This window comes from Talpa occidentalis, unplaced genomic scaffold (assembly GCF_014898055.3).
Source record: "Talpa occidentalis isolate TD23 unplaced genomic scaffold, MPIMG_talOcc4v2.1 talOcc4.8, whole genome shotgun sequence".
In the NCBI taxonomy this organism is placed as follows: Eukaryota; Metazoa; Chordata; class Mammalia; order Eulipotyphla; family Talpidae; genus Talpa; species Talpa occidentalis.
In genome coordinates this window covers 115,791,987-115,807,352 of record NW_023605194.1, presented here as the reverse complement: position 1 = coordinate 115,807,352, position 15,366 = coordinate 115,791,987, and the positions used below count along the sequence as shown (strand labels likewise).

Below are 15,366 nucleotides of genomic sequence, written 5' to 3'. Positions count from 1 at the left end.
TTACAGAAAAGTGTAACAATCTAAGCAAAAGTAGAAATTTCTTTTTTGTGTGTGGATAATGTTGTTTTTCATTTATTAGACAATGATTTTGGGTAAAGCTGAAAGTTCCTCTGGCTGTTGAACTAGGGGCAGGTTCCCAGGATGACATCCCAGAGAAAATCTAACCTAAAATTATGCAGGAGTCTTATATTGGAAAGCATTAAATAGCAGGATAAGACTCTGGACTTGATATCACTATCAAATAGGCCACTAAAATTTCCACCAGTGAAATTACAAGAACAAAACAATAATTTGGGAGGAAGTATGGGCAAATTACCTCCATAAGTTTCCATTTTTTATATTCTACAATGAGGAGTGATAATGCCTGCCTCATTGGGTAGTTGTTTCTGGAATTAAATATTGATTTTAAAATTTAGTGTCTACTGGTTCACGCAAGAAAAAAAATGTAACAGCAACTCCAATGATTTGAATCTGAACAATAAGGAATAAATATTATGCCATTAACAAATAAAGTGGGCCTCCCTGGTGGCCTAGGGGTTAAGTCTTGGTGCTGCCACCTCAATGGCCTAAGTTCCATCCCCCTCCAGGGCACTGACCCTTGTGGCACAGCAGACCTCTGCTGTCTCCCCGCTGCTCCCCTCAGCAGTGGATTTCAGTGGATCCGCCTGTTATTTTCCCCACTCTATCTCTGGTGAATCCTCTCATCCCCTGCACCTCTGGCCTATACCCCCATTCTATAAAAAAAAAAAATAATAATAATAATAATTAAAAAAAAGTGAACTACACAAAAATGAGAGAAATAAGAACAATGGCAAGAGAAAAAAGAAGAGAAAGATGTGGACAAGGGAGAATGAGCAGGAATGAAACAACAAAGGGGAGAAACGGAAACGGGGTGGGAAGGGCATAGAGAAAAAAGTAAATATATGACGGCAACGGGCCATTTCATAGGGAAATGATAAGTTCAAATTTAATATGGCTTCAGATGATGGCCGTGTGTCAAAACTAAGTGTGTAAGTGATATTTATGAGACTACAGATCCGAGGATCATCTCTGGGCATAAAGATGTGAAAGTCATCCTTATCATAGGGGTGAGCCATGAAAATAAGGGATTTTAGAGGGAGAGGCTGTAACAGTGAAAGGAACAGAAAAGAAGTGAGGGAAGAGAGAGGTGGGTGCAGGGAAGCAGCTAGGGACAAAGGATAACTCCTACCACCTGCTTAAGGATGTCCAAGACGAAGATCTGTGGTTTTGTTTTTGTTTTTGTTTTCTTTGTTTTGTTTCTGCTTTTAAACACTATGGAGAAGTCGAGGGATTCAGGGGCCAATGAGATGCTCGTGATCTAAGAAAGTGCAGCTTCTGCAGTGTAATGAGTTCACAGCAAACCTCAATGAATTACAGTTGAAATGGACCTGAGAAAAATGTGAAAAGTAGTAGGTGGCCATCTTTGGAGCAGTTAAACCATTACAGAAAAAAATGGGTTTGAATAAAAAGATAACGTTTGTCGTCCATGAATTTGAAAGTAAAAATATCAAGAATGAGAGCAGGACATTTGGGGGGCAAAAATAATGGAAATGGTCGAAAATGAGGCAGTACAGCTATGAGAGATGGCTGGAGGATAGGTGACTGATGAGGTGACTTTTTTGAAGGAGACAGGAAGGAGATAAAGAAATTACAATTGGGGGAGCAGAAAAGGTGCTTCTAGACTCAGTGGAAATACGAAGAAGAATGGCACGGTGCTAGCTCTGAGAGGCCCGCCCGAGACCAGACAAGGTGAAGGGATGTTTCCTATGTTAGTGTGTGATGTTAAAAATCTAGGTTTTGTTACTGAATTACTAAGAGAAAGAACTTCTGGCCTTTCTGGACCAAGTGTAAAGCAAACTTCTTTATTAAAGAAGTAAGAAAATACAACAAAAATTTTAAAAGAATCCTCAACATGGAGACTAGTTCCTATACTATGATTACTCTAACAACAGAAATCTCATAGTTGGGTTATTGATTGCCTTCATCCAAAAAGAGGTCTAAGTTTCCAGGAAGGTAGGTTGTATTAAAAGGAAATTACATTGTTTAAAAATGAACAGTGATGGAAAAAATATGTAAATATTTTTAAAAAATTAAGGAAATTATGTCCTGAGAATCTGTCCCAAATACTCTCCAAGAAGATAGAATCAATAAAATGCACTTGCAAATATTCCCGGGAGAAAAACAGGATGTTTTGAAGTAAAGTATCTAAATTTCTCATTTACTGTCCAATATCAGTGGAATATATCATGGTAGTTCAACCATAAATCAAATAAATCTGCCTATATTGGTCAAACTCTTTTTTTCTATCTTATAGAAAAGACATAAAATCATCTTTTAAAGGAAAGAACATCCTTTTTTTCAGTCAGCAACTCCTAATTACCATAACATTAATTTATACCATAAAAAATGTTCTGCTTTTTTCCAGCAAGGCAACTGTAAGATTATAGACTTTGCACTGTGGATTGCAAACTGGGTATATACTTGACACTGTTTCATTGTAGTGCTTATACACTGAAGGAGGTGAAGCTAATTGATAATTTGCATCATATAAATGTTTCAACCAGTTTAGTCAGTCACTGGGTAGTTTTGTATCCAAAAGTGGGAGTAGATATTTAAAAAGGAGGAACTTAACATTGGTAGTGTGATCCTTTACCTAATAAGCATGAATTTTTTTGCAATCATTTCATAAGTAAATTATTTAGCTGTTATTGAAATTGAGAATTGTTTTTTAACTTTTTTTCTACTATAATCAGATAAATAATAATAAATAAAACAAACTAATTTGTCACAAAGACATACAGGGTTGCATGTATCATGTTAATGATTTCATTGCAAAGGTTAATATGATTTTATATGTCAAAGTTTTTGGATATTCTTATTGAGTCTTAAAGGAAGTCTTTGTGACGTGAAAGAAATAGAGCATTGCATTAGGCTTGATATCTAATTCTCCAGAATTGGGATCAAATATTTCAAAATAATGCATGTGCTATATTTAATCATTCAGTATAGACGAACACATGCACGTGACTATCGCTTTGCTTTGAGCCTTATGATAATTCTGGTTCTGCTGACCCTGCCAGCCATGGAGTCCTAGGGGTGTTTTTGTTCAGGGTAAACTGGCTACCACTGCTTTCTGCTGTGTCCTCTTACATGGGTTTCCAGAACACACGGAGCAGAGTCCAGAGCTGTTTAACTCTCTGACATGAAAGAATAAGAAACCACTACAGAAGAATCCTAATCGAGCCAGGGAGAGAGAAGTGTGGACCCCCCAGACTTGGTTTCCTTCCGGTGATGCGGTTTCCTGGCCGCTTCCATAGTCACCCCACCTACTCCTGTGAAGCAGGGTGAAGGTTTCGGGATCACAGCCACAAAATTTAAATAGCTGAACATACTGCTTAAAGCAGTAGGGCCTAAAATTGAACATTTAGTGAATCATTATTGGAGAGAAAACAAATCCAGAATAAATTAAACATTCTAAATATTTAGATACCGAAAATCTTAAGTCATAACTTCCAGGAAGTTAGCATAGCATTTTTGCTGATCCCTTTAAATGACGTTAGTGAAGTTAAAAAAAAAAAAAAATCTTGTGAAATGCAATAATTGTTATCCCAATATTAATTGAGTACATTTTATAGTGAATAATTTCTGGCAAAATTATGAAAAACGGGGTGATAATTTGATTTTTGGGTGAGAAATTCCTTTTTTTTCCACTCATGATTCTAGTGTTCATGTATTTATTGCTATCATTGGTTAGCTGCTTTTTCTCATAATCAAGATTATAACTTTGTATCATGTAATTTTAACTCGAACCCCTTATTTAAATTAGAATTATGGCATTGTTCACTGTGTTTATCTATTCTCTGCTTGTGAAATATAGATTTAAACTAATGAAGCGAAAGATTACAATATAAGAGAAGCATACAGTATGTCAGCAGTTTCTTATTGCATAAAAATTTATTGAAGCAGCAAGTCAGTTTAATTTTGAAAGACCCCTCCATTTTCCTTCCTATCAGTTGGTGTGGGATGAGGTTATTATTAAATTAAAAATATTTAAATTAATTTCAACATTAAAAATACTTGACAAAGATTCCCAGTACACAAAAGTAAATACCAACAATCAAGATAAATCTGGAGACAATTTCTGAACTAGAAGTTTAGCAAGAAATATTAGAGTATTTTACCAGTTAATGCCTGACAGTCTTATATATGTAAATCTTTATTTCAAGGGCATCTTCCTGTACTTGGTTAATATCGTTCTTTCTCTTGTTTGTGCCTTTTTACATTGTAATGTTTCTTTTCTCAATTTATTGATTTAAAAAATATTTAATAAAAGTTGTGATGATTTTCTGAAATGTATTTTACTTTTCTGACTTATGACCCCTGATCTTTGAGAACAGATTAATCCTAATTAACTCAATGGGTGGGATTGCTATTTTTATAGAAAATTTTATTTTTATACCAAATTTTATACCAAATAGAGGAAGAAACTAATGAGACTAAGTCACAACTTTTCCACTATTCACCACTTTGTATTATCTAATATTACACAAATGTCTCTGACTATACCTAGACGTTATTGAAGGGGAACCACTAAGCAAGTAAATCTTTCCAGCTCTCTGCTAAAGGGTGTTAGGCCTGGTGCAGTTAATAATCCAATGCAATTGTAATCAACAAGTTTGCTCTCTTAACAAATCTTTCCTTAGCAGACTAACGAAGTTGCAAGGTCAGGCAGCCGGCCAAGTTGGTCTGTCTTTTTAAGACAATCCCCGGATGTCTGTGTTTTTTTGCTTTTTCCCAGCCCCATGTTTAGGAACTTTGCAGCAAATTATGTTATCAGTGTAGGGATAGTTATGTGTAAAAGAAATTCTTTGTCTTTAAACAGGTGCTCAGACCTTACGGGACTACCCAGGTCTGGGACCTCATGCATGCGTAATAAAGCTTTTCCTGACCTCACCATACCTCAAGTACCACTTGTTCTTCTTCTGTCTGGGTAAAAAGTAGAATTCATTTCTACAACATTATGAATATCAACATTTGCTGATGTTTGTGTCTCTGTTCTGTTACAGAAGTGGCTAACCATCGCACTGAGTGACTGGACCTATTGGACAAGATGGTAAGTGAAATGCAAAGTGACTAGCACTTGATATCTGCTCAATAATACTTTGTAAATGTGTAAGATTCCAAAGATGAGGGGGAAAGTTAAGATACTAACCTTACAAGTGACTGCTGGGATTGAGGCCCCTTCTTGGAAAGTCTGGAGATAGAATTGGAAGTAGACCGAGTCACACTTTTAATGACCAATTGCTTATTATCTAAAGATAATAGAAATGGTTTAAAGATTTTATGTAAGGAGTTACATTTTCAAATCTCTTTTGAATGATAATAATCAGGAAAACCAGTAGGTCATTGTTTAATTACACAGTGGGGAATTATTAATCTAACGAGTTTATGGGACATTCACACACAGCATCCCATATTCAGTTAAACATATGTTGATATGAAATTTAGGGAACTAATTGTGATTGGAGAAACAGTTGTGTGGGCTGTTTGTATAGTGATTCTTGCTATGTGAGAGGTTTTTCTAGGTTTTTCTAGAGATAACAATTAGGGTAAAATGTAAAGGGAGAAATAGGGGAATAGTAAGACTATTAAAGAGAAAAACTTAGCAAGCAGAACCAAGAGAAAAATTAGTGATGTATAGAGGTAGAAGAGGAAGCCTGAACGCTACATCTCCCTATCCATCCATCCAACTATCTATCTATCCAACTGTCTACATAGACATCTATCTCTTGGTTATATTTCTTTAGAGAACCCTTATATAGTAGCAAATGGTGTAGTTTCAAAAAGAAAACAACGGTCAGTGGGTGGAATGCTCTAGATAACCAAAAAGCATGAAAATGGATCTAAGAATGAATTATGTTTTCACACTGACGTCAGTTGTGTCCTATGAAAGAACACTTTCACAGGAATTGCATGCAATACAATCTATTTTTAAGTCTGTTGAGAATTTTCAAGATGTGAAGAAGGTAATTCAAAGCATATGGAAAGCTCTTGGAAGAAATTTAGTAGTGAGGAAAAGGGAAGAAATATAAGAAAATCAAAAGGACTGATGATATGTATTAGTGTTGAAACTGATCAACTAAGATGATGGAAAAGGAGAGGAAGGAATTGTATGGTGAAGACAGGTAGACACAATAGTCTGTATCACAATACAACATTTGCATGGTCTATCAAAAGCTTAGTTTAAAAACTGTCTCTCTGTATGGCATGGACTAGAAAGATATAGCTACAAATACTCAGAATATTTTTTTGTCTCTTGTTATTTTACATTTCTTATTTGTACTTAAATCATGTTTCTAGGATGTGTACAACATAAACAATAGTTTCTAATAAATAATCGAATAGTTCTTGGGAATAAATAAGAATTCAGAATATGGGAGAATATAATGGCAGGGGAAGAGGCCAAATGGCCCTTTAATAAAGCTGATAAAAATTTATAAAGAATAAAAACATTCCATGATGAAGCTTAAATATACAGGTGTGGATGCAGGTGGATTTGTCAATCTGTAGAGAGTTTCATTTTGATGGTCTTCATTTTCACTGGACAGCAGGAAATGAGTATTTAAAGAATGTGGAGAAATTTTGGAGCATAAAGGACTGAATCAGTATCCTCTTGCTATTGATTATTGGAAAAGGCAGGCTGTGGTGACCGTTTACGGGTGACTTGGTGATGGAAAGTCTATGGGGATTATACCTGAGAGGAGAAATCAAGCATTGGACAAAATGAACAACGCTGCAAAAAAAAAAAAAAAATAATATATATATATATATATATAAATAAATAATTAAAAGGCAGGCTAGTGAAAAATGGGGAGATGAGTTTTAATATTTAGTTTACCTATTTGAACATTGGAAAATGACTACATTGGTGAGAATATAGGCGAAAACTTGTAAAATTTCAGATTCTACAGTTTTCCTAAAGGAATTCTTCATGAATAGTGATATTTGATAGGCTTTATTAAGTTAGGAAGATTTTTGTATCAAATTTCCCATGCACCACTATGTACCACTGAATCTTGCTCAGAAAATCAGGAATATTTCAAGTAGATGGCAGAATAAAAAGTCACATGCAAGCAACCCAGTGATATCCACACCTTAATCTGAAAGGACTTTGTGGTCATGTACTAATCAGTAATTCAATGTGTATCCATAGTCTTCTTGACTAACTTTACAAGGCATTAATAATTCTTATTCCATTCGTACAACTGTTAAAAACACATGCAAAAACATAAAATACCCATATTTGTAGGCAAGAAAAGCACATTTTGAAAATAAGGGATGTCTTTCCATCACAGAGGCTGCGGAAAGCTTCATAGGTTGCGTCTCAACCCCTTGTGCCACCACGGACGGAGGCCCCTACAACACTGTTTCATAGAATAAAGTCCTTGCCCTAATTAACTACATTGAATCATTATGTGTGTTATATAATTTGAGCGTGTTTTACTGAAAGTGAAATGGAGAGGGAAAAGTCATGTTTCGATAAAATTTCATTTTCTCAGAATTGTTCACAATGTTTTTTTTTAAAGATTAATTTATTTATGCATACAAGAACTGGGGTGTAAGACAGAGGTGTGGAGGGGTGAGAGAATTCACTAGAGAGTGTGGGGAGCAAAACCGGCAGGTCTACTGATACACGCTGCTGAGGGGAGGAGCGGGCAAGACGGGAGAGGTCTGCTGCGCCGTGTGGGTAGCTCCCTGATGCTGCAGTGGCTGGCCATAGCTAGATAGTTCTGTCTTTAACCCCTGCGCCACCAGGAAGGCCCAGAATTGTTAACGGTGTTATCTGTATGTACAACTAGTCACCAAGGACTACTCTCATGGGGATTATCCAGCTTAATTTGATGCTGAAATATGAAAAATATATGAGATGTTGGAAATACTTTTAGCCTTTCTTGGAGCTGAATTTTTTTCAATTCGTGCTACAAAAACTTTTCTATTCTGTGTCATTTAAATTTCACAGAACCATCATCAATGTCAAAGGCATCCCTTCTTTCCCCACAATTTCTTTGTCTTTCTTAGCATTATATTTTTTTTGTTTTTGAATTTTAGCTCAAGAAAGAAAACAACCACATAGCTATATAACTGCATAAACTATATAACCAGTGCAAATATTTGAATTAAAAAGTGAGTCAGTATATTTGTAAATGTCTTTTAGTTAAGATGTATTTTAAAAAATCTGCATTGTGATTAGGAGGATAAAATGCAAACTCTGCATGTTTCCAAATGCTTTTATTTAAACAGACAAAATATTAGAGCCCATATAATTATTCAAAAATGTAAGTGTCGCAAGGCAACAGGATGAACGGTTTCTCTAGTTTTGTTTCTCTGTATTTTAATTTTCCCTATATTTCAGTAAATTGCATATTCTTACAAAATGTCAGACACACACATGCACACTTGTTGACATTTAGATACCTGTTCCTTGAATTAAGTATATATTTGACATATTGATAGATCGAATACCTACTTTTGCTGTCAATCTTCATTTTTGTACTTGAGTTAAGTAATATCTGAAAGTAATATACAGACCTTTAAATAATCCCACTTATAATTCTGCAGACTTTATAACTCTTTATATATTCACAGAATCCCTTAATGCTCAGTTTTGAATCTGCTGCATTTTTATAAATAAGATTAAATTTTCAAAGGGTAAAAATACTAATAAGCAATAGTTAAATACTGACAATTTACAAATTTAAAATTAACCAAAAAATTTGCATTTTATTTACATGTGTTCAGTCAACTTTGTAGGACATATGACAAATCTATAATTTCCAGATGCACCTATAGAAGAAATGTAAGATTGAACTACAGTCAGGAGTAAGACAGCCAGTTGTACTAGGAGACTGCTAATATTTTTTTAAGATTTATTTATTTATGCATACAAGAACTGGGGTACAGGCTAGAGGTGCAGGGGGTGAGAGGATTCACCAGGACAGAGCGGGGAACAGAACAGGCAGACTGACTGAAATACACTGCTGAGGGGAGCAGTGAGCAGTGAGCGAGTCAGGAGAGGTCTGCTGCGCCATGTGGGTTGCTCCCTGGCTGGGATCGAACTTGTGCTGCAGTGGCTGCGGATAGCTTTGTAGATTACGTCTTAACCCTTTGCACCACCCAGCAGGCCTGGAGACTGCTAATATTAAGAGTTCTCAGGGAGGAACTAAAATGATCCTGTAAAAGGCAAGGCTATGAGACATCTCCTTCTGATTGTACTGTGTCTCTTTGTTGATAGCCAAGAGGTTACATTGCTGAGGACACCTCTTAAATCCAATGATGACTTGTTTCTAAATGAGTCTCTACCATGAAGATGTTTAACTGGCATAAGAGGGTCTGATGGAAGGTTAGGGGACATTAGCCCACTACTAAGTCCAGGAAAGTGGTGAGGTGGGAATATATTAATGGAAAAGGGGTTTTGCAGATTCTGGTTTTAGTCACTGATTCAAGGGTACACGAGTCCTTTAGGGCATTTACAATCTTTAATACACAGACCATCCCCCAGGATATCAATTTGTTGTCTGGTGTTTGATATCTTCCTATATTGTCATGAAAGTAATGTGTCATGAGTGTAAGAAGATAAATACTCTTAATCCGGGTATCCCTGGATGAACATGAGACAGCAACAATACTTACCATGACTTAGCACAAATATCTTAACAAATATCCTAACTCCTATGAGACCTTCCAGTCAGAAGCATTTATTCTCATGTTCTGTCTAGTGATTTCCCATTTACTGGGCAGTCATGCCTGTCCTGGTCTGCGGGTACAAATATGTCTTTATTACCTGATCAAGATTTCCATATATAAGAAGAGACTGTGTTTTACTAATTCTCAGCTCTTCCATTGCCAATCTCTTACATTTTATTTTTCACAAAGGATTACAGTTTTTATTGTTGATATATCCAACAAATAACTTTTAAGTAATAAGATATTCTTTATGCAATACCTTCAATTTTAAACTTTTGGGAATTTAGCAATTGAGAGAATTAAGACATATGCAATAACCTAACATTTGATAAACACATAACCAACAATAGCTGATTTCACAGTTATTGTTATTTTTTCTTGTGTGAATCAGCAAGCACCAAATTTTAAAATCAATACTTAATTTCAAAAACAACTACCCAATGAGGCAGGTATTTCATGCTTTTAAAGATAGTTTCAGAAATGTTGAGTGAAATAAAATAAGGTTTACACTGACATTACTATGAAATAAGTTTACTCTGTTTTCTAATTTTATTTATTTTTAATATATTTTATTTTATATAATTCTTACATCATTTTTCATTTTTGCACAATGTATGCATTTTCATTTTGGTTATATCCCCCATACAATTTCTGCCCCCCTTATTTTGACCCTAATCCCTTCTTTCCTCCCACCCCACCCCATAGTGTGTCTCTGGTTTATAGTTGCTTGTTGATTTTGATTTTTTTCTTTATTATAATTAGTCTTTTTCCTGGTCCCTTATTTAGGTTTTCTAAATTCCTGCTATGAGTGAGACCATCCGGTATTTTTCTTTTTCTTTCTGGCTTAATTCGCTGAGCATGATCCCTTCCAGCGCCATCCATGTTGCTGCAAATTGCATGTGTTTATCTTTTTTGATGGCTGAGTAATATTGTATTGTGTATATGCCACATCTTCTTGATCCAGTCATCTATTTTGGGCATTTGGGTTGTTTCCATAGCTTAGCTATTGTGAATAGTGCAGCTATAAACATAAAGGTGCAGGTGACTTTTGAATGTATGTTTCTGTGTCCTTTGGGTAAATACCTAGGAGTGGAATTGCTGGATCATATGGAAGCTCTATCTTTAGTAGGCTGAGGAATCTCCACACAGCTCTCCATAGTGGTTGGACCAGTTTGCACTCCCACCAGCAGTGCAGGAAAGTTCATTTTTCTCCACAACCTTGCCAACATTTGTTGTTGCTAGTTTTTTTAATGTGTGCCATTCTCACTGTTGTGAGATGGTATCTCATTGTAGTTTTGATCTGCGTTTTCCTGATTGCAAGTGAGGTTGAACATTTTTACATATGTCTGTTGGCCATTTGCATTGATTCAATGTTTAATAATGCTGTTATAATCAGTATTTCATACTCTATTCACATTACCTTCTTAAATATCATTAAATGCTTCAAAAAATTGAATAAGTGAAGACTTTATCCTGGCATTAATTTCTTTTATGGAGCATGCATCATCTGTCTGTGACAAAAAAATAGAAAATAAAATTATACATCTGAGTAAGGTGTGTGAATCACTTATATTTACAGTCCCCAACATTCCTTTTCAGGAATATGTTAATGAAAGTAAAATACTAACTTGACATCAAATTCATCGTGCTGTTTCTACCTTGTCCCAGGATGAAATGCAAAGAAGATGACAGAGAGGTGGGGAAAGAACATTAATAATAATTTTTGTGGAAAAATAAAACAGTTATCCCTTGATGATATATATAGGCGACAATTCAACCGGGAGGCATGAGATATTGATTAGGAATTGTGATAATCAGATGTAAATACATATTCTGGGCTTCTCTGATCAAATTTCAATCCCTCAGGAAACATGAAGATCACTGGCAATCTAGAAAATCAGGTTAATTCAGTATTGGTTTTAGAATTCTGTACGCTGACAACAGGCAATTTTATACTACGGGGAAAATAACAACTTTAAAGAAATTGTTCCAAGTTTCTGTATCTGCTTCTGAACATTGAAAGAAATTTTCTTGTAAATTTGATGCTTTCTAAGGCTCACAACATGTGATAATACCAACATGTCACCTATTGGCAAGACAGAACTAAGAAATTTATATTTTAAAGATATTTTACCTCTGCTATATTTTATATGTTCTCAAATTAAGACATGTGGGGTGAAGTCCTCCAAATATAATCAGGTACTTAGACAAAGAGTGAAAGCATATCAATTACCAAAATGGAATATCACTAATATTACCAAAAGGATTAAATTATAATTAAAACAAGTCATTGAGTTTAAAATGTGAAAAACCATTATTGTGTAACAGACGAGGATTAGGTTTGAATTAAACAATTCCTAATTTCAGTGAAAACAATGGTAGATATAAGATAAAATTGTTACAATTAAATTAAACTTGTACTACAAAAAATGAATCACATATGCAATAAACTATCAAGGAATTTTGGATACAGAAAAATAAATAACAAGATACAAAACTTCAAAAGGACCTACCTTATTGATATAAATCAGAGATCCAAGATGTGAAAAAAATGCACTGTTGGAGAATTGATGGAAAAGGTAATACTAGAACTAACCTCAAGGCAGAGGGAGCCCTAAAATTTGCAACTGAACAAACTTACCAAACAATATGTAATATTATCAGTAAAACCAACCTCAAAGTATTTTCATCTACTTTAAAAAATTCTGTGAAACTAAAAGACATTTAATTTCAAGCATTATAGAGTTAAGGTTGATTTGAACACATTCCCAGTAAATTCCCAGAGGAATGAAAAAAAGATAAAATTCTCATAGATAAGGTGTTTTCTGTACCATGGACAGATATCAGAAGCCCCTCAGAGCTCAGTTTTAAGATTTTTTTTTCATTTAAATGCAATTTATTAACTCCAAATGACTAAGGAAATTTTAGTTTCTTTGTTTTTATTCATAAAACATTGCTAAATAATGAGCAATGTAAATAATGAGAATTTTCTAATAAGCAATACCACAGATGAGTAAAAGAAGAAAAGATAAAATTATAATACAATACAGATTAGTTTTCAAAGCTAAAAAATTTGAACTCTGGTATTTAGAGTTCAAGCTGCCATCTTCCTTTCTGGATTTTAAAATAAAATGAGAAGAGTTTGGTCAAATGAAAAACACATATTTAATTAATGTATTTTAGATGTTGTTATTAGGTATCACATATTATGCTTGGACATACCCATAATTATATAAGAATAACTATATTTAATTTGTTTTCTTCACTTTAACTATTTCTCCATGATAAAGGATAAAATGATTTTGATGTAAATCAAAAGTCCTTAACACTAATGTAGTGCATGGTATAATTTTTGTATCTTGATGAGTGCTCATTTGCAAAATGTCACAAAAAGTAGTAGCTAGTTTGATATTAGGGAATTGCCAGTACTATGGCTGTAATGAAAATAATGGACTCTTTTTCCCAACTAATGTTTTAATTTTCTATCATTTATCACAAATTCTAAATCTTGAATATATATGTGTATTTATACACACATGCATATGTATACACTAAAAGTAAATCAACACCAATTTATACTTAACTGAAGTATAATAATAGTATTTATCAATAATCATAGAGTATATCTTTGATCTCTGTGCAAAGGTCTGTTCTAACCACTGCAAATAAATTTATTTAGTGCACCAGAAACACTATGAAAAGAAGGATATGAAACACTTCACAGATAAGAAACAAGAGACAAAAAAATGGAAAGGAAATTCTCCACTGAGTCAGCTATAAAATGGTGGGAGATGATATGTTAACATATGGTTTCAGAGCACTGCATATTTATCCCTATGGAACATTCCAAGGCTGGTGAAATAATTTAAAAATTGGAAGAACAATTCAGCTTATTATTGGTTTGGAATAACTCTATCACCACCTATTTTACTTTAATAGGCCATTGTTGAGTGTAGATAGGAAGTCCTTCTAGAAGACTATTTGTCAGTACTGCTTTTTTGCTTCTTGGCCTTTAATTCCACTTCTCGAAATAGGTCCCCAAATGCTTGAAGACTGACATATATGCTCATAACAGAACTTCTGTGGCAACAAAGCATTGGCAGCAAACTCAGCATCCAAAATATGTAAGAATCCTAGACATCCAGGAGAGAGAAACAGTCAGCCATGAACATATATAAGAATAGGTTTTAATAACATAGAACCTTGTGAATTAAATATTGTGATTAGTTTAATGGTGCTTATCTACGTGAGTCAAGTTTATAGGATATTTAATTTTGTAAAAATTGTCAGTTTTTCAGTATTCAACATACATAGTATTTCTTTCATGTTTATACATTATTAAAGGTGTCTAAACAGTCATTTTTGAAATGACTGTTCATTTTAAAATTAAATAATTTGTTAGTGTTTCCTTCTTATTTTCCTAGAAGACTATTTGATCTAAAAATCAATTTCTTATTTTCATATAGCTGTTACTTATTTTCAGAGTATCTAAAAATCCCTATCAAGTTAAATCATTTTCTTTGCATTTGATCAGGCTTTTCTCATTTAAATAAATTTAAATTCACTGAGGAAAACGGCAGCCTGAATATTCAGATCATGAGACTTATGTTTGGTCTGTGTGCCTTCATTTCTTTTTTTTTTTAAATATTTATTTATTTATGCATACACGAGCTGAGGTATAGGCCAGAGGTGTGGGGGGGTGAGAGGATCCACCAGTGACAGAGTGGGGAACACAACAGGCAGACAGGGAAGGTCTGCTGTGCCATGTGGGTTGCTCCCTTGCCGGGTGGGGATCCAACTTGGTGCTGCAGAGGCTGTGGATTGCTTCCTAGTGGGGTGCTTAACCCCTTGTGCCACCAGGGAGGCCCTGTGCCTTCATTTCTTAAAACATTCCCTAACTTCTGCTCTACTTAATAAATGGATAGTCTTTACAGTTGTATGAGGTGGCCTTTCTAACAGAGAGTTGACTTCATTGCTTGATAATGGCCCGTTATTGGCTCTGCAACCTTTACCTTGTAGAATGTGGGCAAACAAAGCAACTTAATCTCAAGTACTTTCAATTCTTCTTTCAAGTAGTGCCTTAGATGAATTCTTAATAGAAGATTCATTTAAATTACTGAATTATAGGGTGTCAAATTTTCAGCTCAGAAAATTGATACTGATAATTCTATATAAATATGAAGTAAACATGTTTCTACATATAGTCTGAATTTGCAGTAGAGTAAAGTTGGATTAGAAGTACTCTACCAATCTCAAGCAACGTATCAAGAATTTACTAAATTTAAACTTCATATTTTCGAAGGCCACTTTTAGCTACATTCTTTTTATATTATAATTTTACCACAATATTTTCTATGATCACTATTAAAAAGACAACCTCTAAGAATGTCTTTTATGAATGTCAAGATAAGTCACATTTATATTATAATGTTTATATAAGCTCCAAGTGTTTGGGAGCTTTTTCTGTTCAAGGGGCATTTCTATAAATAGGGTTATGAAGTGTTATTACTTTAGCACTTGACGAGCACTGTAGCATAGTTTTCAAGGAAGCCATCCTTGAAATTCAGTGCATTTTAAGAAGGTTAATTAAGGTCAATATTA

The 15,366-nt window shown here is 34.4% G+C and overlaps 1 long non-coding RNA gene across 2 annotated transcripts in view; it reads left to right on the top strand.

The window, feature by feature from the left end:
* Positions 1 to 15,366, top strand: part of LOC129144973 (uncharacterized) — a 455,350-nt gene that overhangs the window by 174,836 nt on the left and 265,148 nt on the right. For both annotated transcript variants that reach the window (XR_008549900.1, XR_008549899.1), the window contains exon 2: positions 5,088 to 5,134. This is a non-coding gene — a long non-coding RNA (uncharacterized LOC129144973). The remainder of the gene's footprint in view (positions 1 to 5,087; positions 5,135 to 15,366) is intronic.